The 6,000-nt window shown below is 35.8% G+C and overlaps 1 protein-coding gene across 2 annotated transcripts in view; it reads right to left on the bottom strand.

Moving 5' to 3' along the window:
- LOC135218505 (G-protein coupled receptor Mth2-like) overlaps positions 1–6,000 on the bottom strand; it is a 34,874-nt gene that overhangs the window by 28,090 nt on the left and 784 nt on the right. The gene's annotated exons all lie outside the window — the stretch shown is intronic.

Below are 6,000 nucleotides of genomic sequence, written 5' to 3'. Positions count from 1 at the left end.
TTAAATTTTGTAGTTTCGCCCAAATTCAAAGTAATCACTGTCAGCATTTGAACTAATGTTGAATTTTACGTCGCCAACAACCGCAGTACATAGGCAAATGATCAAAGTTCGACAGATATTTGCCGAGACACTCACTGGATTGGATTCGTAGAACTGACGCTATCACTTGTCTGAGTAACCGCGCACTGTTTACATATCGCCTTCACGTGGGTTTTTCTGTGGAACTCTGGTTGCACTGTATGCTGCTACAATAGAACTTATTCTGAAAGCTATATATCATTGACGTATTCTGCCCAAGTATCTAACTTAGGAATTCTGGCCTGGCCACCAACGTTGCGGAAGGATGAATAAAGCGTAAAAAAAATCGATGACGTGTGGACATTTTATCTATAATCATTTGCTTAAATCAGGTTATATTTAAATCAACACAAGCAGTTAACGTATATTCTATCACAGACGGAATTTCCATTGGAAATAATACAGTAATTTTTATTTGTGCTTATATGTAATTGTGATATTTGTCAGAAACCATGCATTACACAGTGTTCTGAATGCCAGAGATTCGGACGAAAGCAGGAAACGTGTAGCCTACAGGAGAACTTGTGTGCCCAAAGCGAAGGAAGGGCCACGAGTAGAAAGACTTTAATTCTAAAGAGATAATCGACATACTTTACCATAGCCGGCGCACTGCAGGCTACAGATCATGTAAGTAGAACAAAGAAGAGGCAAAAATAAAGGATGATGCCCCTGACTGAGAAACAACATAAAATATGGAAAGGAAAAGATACTGACTACACATCAAATCTGTCATCTGTAAATAATAGTAGGAAAAGTGGCGGAAGTGTAGGAGTTGTTTTTCCAAGAAGTTGCAAAACGTAAAGAGAATAAACGGATATGAATGACACAAGGAGACCTCGCACAGAGACAAGAAAATAACTCAAGTGCAACACCGTCCACTAAATACAAATTCAATAATCTCTTAATTTGATAATAAAATAAGATCAACTCTTATGGGAAGATTTTAATTGTGAGCTGGGACTGTGACTGTGATTACCTGTAATATTATAAATAAGTAATTAAAATAATATCTCATGAAAAGGAGTTTGGCGCAATTACATTTGTATAAGAATGCGTCAGTGATTTCCAAAGTATGCCGGGCACTACTTTTACTGCGGTAATACAGAGTAAGACTATAGTTAATAGTAGTGTTTTCATTTTTACATTTCAGCGTTTAACTCCAAATACGATCGATAATTTCTGATCATTGGTAGAGAAGTTGAATTTAATGAAATTCACCACAAATAATAAAATATGACAAACCATGAAACATAAACGGTTAACGAAAAATAAAGAAGATATATATATATATATATATATATATATATATATATATATATATATATATATATATATATATATATATATATATATATATATATATATATATATATATATATATATTTCACTACGAAAAGCAACGCTGAAAGCGTTGGGAATTGAAGTGGCTAACATTATAAGAAAAAAAATGCAATGCAGATTTGTGAATGAAGCACACCAGAAATAAGAACACACATGGCAAAGCTGTGACAATTATTAAGTAGTTTGAAAGTGAGATAAGAAAATAGTCCACCTAAAAGTCAAAATAGGGAAAAATCTGAAAATCAGTTCTCAAACTTTTTAAATGCAACAACATTAAAAAAAATTCATAATAGATTTCGAATGAGACTGAGTGAGAAAAAAAATTAATAAAAAAATAACCCAAAAACATTTGTTGTCGACCCATTTTCCACGGTATACGCTGAAACGGAAGATTGTCTTGAAGTTGTGATGTTGTCATAAAATGATAAACAAGAGCCTATAGCAGCATTTCATTCCACATTGTGAGTGAATGGCAGGTTGAAAACAAACGTTTGAGAATAAAGCAGATAGTGACCTTGTGAATCATATCGACAAATTTCAAACCTGTCTTTTCTATCAACATATAATGAAATCGTGGCACGCCATAAATCGCTGAATATCTAGAAAGGTGCGATATTTAAGTATTTAAGCAGAAAATCAGTCAATATTTTGGAAAAAGCACGCCACTTTAACAGTATTTCATCTGTGATAAATGACCCCCTGAAATATATAGATATTGATAAGTGCGTAATACTAATGCCACTATATCTAAGAGCGAAGTTTGATATAATAGTACTAAGACTCAATCTGGATAGACGTTGAAGACGATACTCTTGGATGGTTTAAGAGAGATCTAACTCGGAGAGTGCATATTAAATTTGTCTCAAAACTCCGCTAAGAGGAGTACCACAAGGCAGTGTCCTACACCCTTCCTCATTTAGTGCACACACTATTGAAATAATAGATTAAAGATAAGTTATAGCACTTGATACAATATTTTACTTAGTTATGGACAGCACAGATGATGATATATCTAAATTGGTACATTAAAGAGTCGGATGGGAAGGAAAAATGGTGAAACTAAATAAGACAAAACAAAATACATATCAAAGGGGCCTAAAATAAAATTAAATAATTATGATATATCAAAACAGTATATACGTAAAACAGAAATATTTTTATAGACAATGAGAGCTTATGAGTACTAAGTGATGAGTATCTAAATATGACAGTAAGGGCCTACACAATCCTTTTTTTTAATTAAAAAAAAAAAAAAACTACAGTTTTATTAACGGGGTAAGGTTACTGTTATGTTTATTGGGCTTCACGGGCTACTTGTTAAATCAAGAACTGAATAAGGAATGTGCGTTTTGACCCACATCGCTATAAGCATAAAAAGCATAAACGCAAGTATGTGTTGTCAAAAACAGATTAAGCAGCAAAAGATGCAACAATATTAAAAAAAAGACCCTGGCAATTTAATAACTTGCCCCAAGAACTAAAAAATAAGGGAGAAGTTAGAGACGCTTAAAAAGAGACTTACATATTTAGCAATTATGGTAAAGAAAAATAAGTTATTCCCTGATGACTGTCAGTTTTAACAGACGAATAGTCAAAGCCCACCGGATGGACGGTGAGTGCCGAAGGAAGGGCATCTAAAACTAGATAAAAATAATGAAAATAAAAAAAAATCTAAGATGATGATGATGACGATAATGATGACGATTAAGTGAAGTCTTTAGAATTGCAATCACAGCTCCAACCCTCTGAAAACTTATTGCCAGCCCCACGATACTTTCAGTAGAATCACACTCTATCAGTAACTGTTAAAAATCTAGCGAATTAAAAATCATTACACCATTATCAAGAATATGGGCGAAGACTAGTAGCATCATAAAAACAATTCCATGCTCTTGACCTGATTGAGGGATTCTACCTACACATTTTAGATTTTCACTTCATCTGAAAACATCTACAGACTACAGCAGATGACACCAACCAAGGAAAAGACATTATAGTTGACAACTACAAGAAGAATTTTACTTTGCTGGGAACCAGCTGGAGCAGTGAAAGATCTATTCAGTAAAATAAAATTTCACCCGCTGCAAAATAGGCTTCGAACAACTATAAGTACCACTTCAATGTCCAAATACCCTTACGATAATAAACATCAAGTTTCCTAGTATATAAAAGGCACACTGAATTTCAGCGACCTTGCTAAAGATTTGAATTCAATCTGCCCTACTTTCTGACTGAGAGGCACACAAATGACCGTTTTTGTTTGCTCGTCTTATTTTCGTTTCTCTGGGATGTCTCCGGGTTGATGATCCCGTAAGTTTCTCATTGCAACTCATTCTTTTGTAATATCCTACATCTATAGGGTAAAGAAAATAAATGTACAGTCAGCACTTCAAATACAGAAATATACTTGGCCAGTCTAAATGTGATTTTTCGTGCCTGAAACTATTCTTTTCCATTCTTACTTTAAATCTTCATCTGAAAATTCATATAGACAGAGTCAACAGACTATAGGGCTCTCAAGGGGAATCGGCCTGCAAGAGCAGCCAACATAAAGGAAAAGTGATAGATTATTAAATATGACAGAATGAAAAGTAAAATCGATGCACCTGAATTCTGGAGACATCAGCATAACGCAGAAATGAACTCGCCCCTTGCTTAAACATTTGAAGATCTGTAGACTCCACAACAGCAACACACAACTATTAAACATTCTAGTCGTAGCCAAGATAAAACTAACTAGTGTTGCGAGCAAAAATATCTAGGTCAGGTAAAGCAGAGTGCAGAGGATGTTTGTCGTTTTAGTACTTATTACGAGAACACGTAATTAGGGCATTCCACTTTTGTTCAACAAATCAGCAATCACAGTTAGCAAAGTAAACCTGGCTGATGGTGACACCTCTATCCAAGAGTTGGAGTTGAGAGTCGGCAACCTAAAGCCACACTGGAGTCCTCCGAATAAGGAACTATTAAAGTTTGAAACTTATTGTAATAGTTTCATCGCGAAAATTTGTATAAAATGAGATGGGAAAAGATTATTATGGGTAGGGGATGAGATTGTCCAGAATGGATGGGAACATTGCCAATTTATTTGATAAGAATGATGAGTTGTAAAAGTACTAGTTTTCTCATTTTTGGAGGAGGGTGGAAGAGCCCCAAATATGTCAACCCTACCAAGTGCCCCACAGACTAATCCAGCGGTGGAAGGCGTATATAATAATAAACCTGAATTAAAACTGAAGGTGTCACTGCGCGATAGGGTACGCTTATCTTAACTGAGCTTCGTTGGTTACCTATTAAAACAAGATTGGTGTACTAACTAGGATTTGGCATTGATTCCGGCGAACAGTAATATACAGAAATGTTCAAGAGATCTCCTCTAGCTGTGCACCTTAGAAATTGAAAAGACGTCAGAACTTGGAGAAATATTCTAAACAAAAAATTTAAGCCACATCTTCCTTTAAAGTAATAGCTATGGCATTGAGGAGTAAGTTATTGGAGAAAACTATAAACCATGAACATTATAATATGGGTCACTGGATGGACAAACTAGGAGCCGATCGGGTAGCCTCCCGAAATTATCACGGTAGGCAACGCCAGGGTCTAAAGGCCTTGGGTAAAGCTGCCGATTGCTATATGAAGAGGGACCTCGTGCTCTTGGGTGGCTTGCAGTTGTATTTAGAGACGTATTTAGAGAGAAACATTTTATTGTGCGCAGGGACAACTTGGTTACACTATTCTTCAAAAAACACGATTATCATCCATCCGGATGATGATTCACGTTGAAACAATAGAAGAAGTGTGTTATGCATCTCAGTTCACACATTCAAGTAATTCTAAGGAGGTAAAGTAACAACAGTAAGCTGTTGACCGGAAATAGTCCACAGGGTGAATGGTGATAACTTGGTAACATTTCCGGAATAGCCTCTACACTTCGTGACGCCATCCATCGTCGTTTACCTACTGTTATTTTATTATTTATTCCCGGAAGGATATGCACATACCTAATCAAGTGAAAACGTCCTATTTCGGAATATGATTAAGGAAAATATGCATGGAATACGTAAATACCACAGTAAAAGCAGACAAGGCAAAAAGGTTACAATTGACGGCGTAACACAACGGCAAATTCAATCAAAAGGAAACGATCATGAAACTATATACGTATCAGAGTTGGAAGGGTAGGAAGTATAGCTATGAAATGGGGAAATGCCCTTTGAAAACGTAAGCTAAATAAGGAAATAACAGAATTACATCAGACTCTATTCACCACAAAGGGTTAGGCCTACGGACAATTAATTAAGGAGCTTTGTATTAATTTCCACTATTATTCCAGCGGAACATTACCGACGCATGGCATTGAAAACTTTTTTTTGACCACCCATCCGCCACAGGTATAAATGTATGCCTATGTTATAAATGGGGTAGTGCACTCTGCAGAGACCATATTCTGTATTTAAGCACGATTGTGAAATGGGGAATAGGTAATAAACTATTACCACGTCAAATTCTCGAAGGGCCGAATAACCAATCCAGTAACGTACCCTTCTTTTCTTTTTAGGTGTTCGGCAAGGGTGGAAGAGA

Source organism: Macrobrachium nipponense, chromosome 9, assembly GCF_015104395.2.
Source record: "Macrobrachium nipponense isolate FS-2020 chromosome 9, ASM1510439v2, whole genome shotgun sequence".
Taxonomy (NCBI): Eukaryota; Metazoa; Arthropoda; class Malacostraca; order Decapoda; family Palaemonidae; genus Macrobrachium; species Macrobrachium nipponense.
This window is presented reverse-complemented; position numbering and strand designations above follow the sequence as displayed.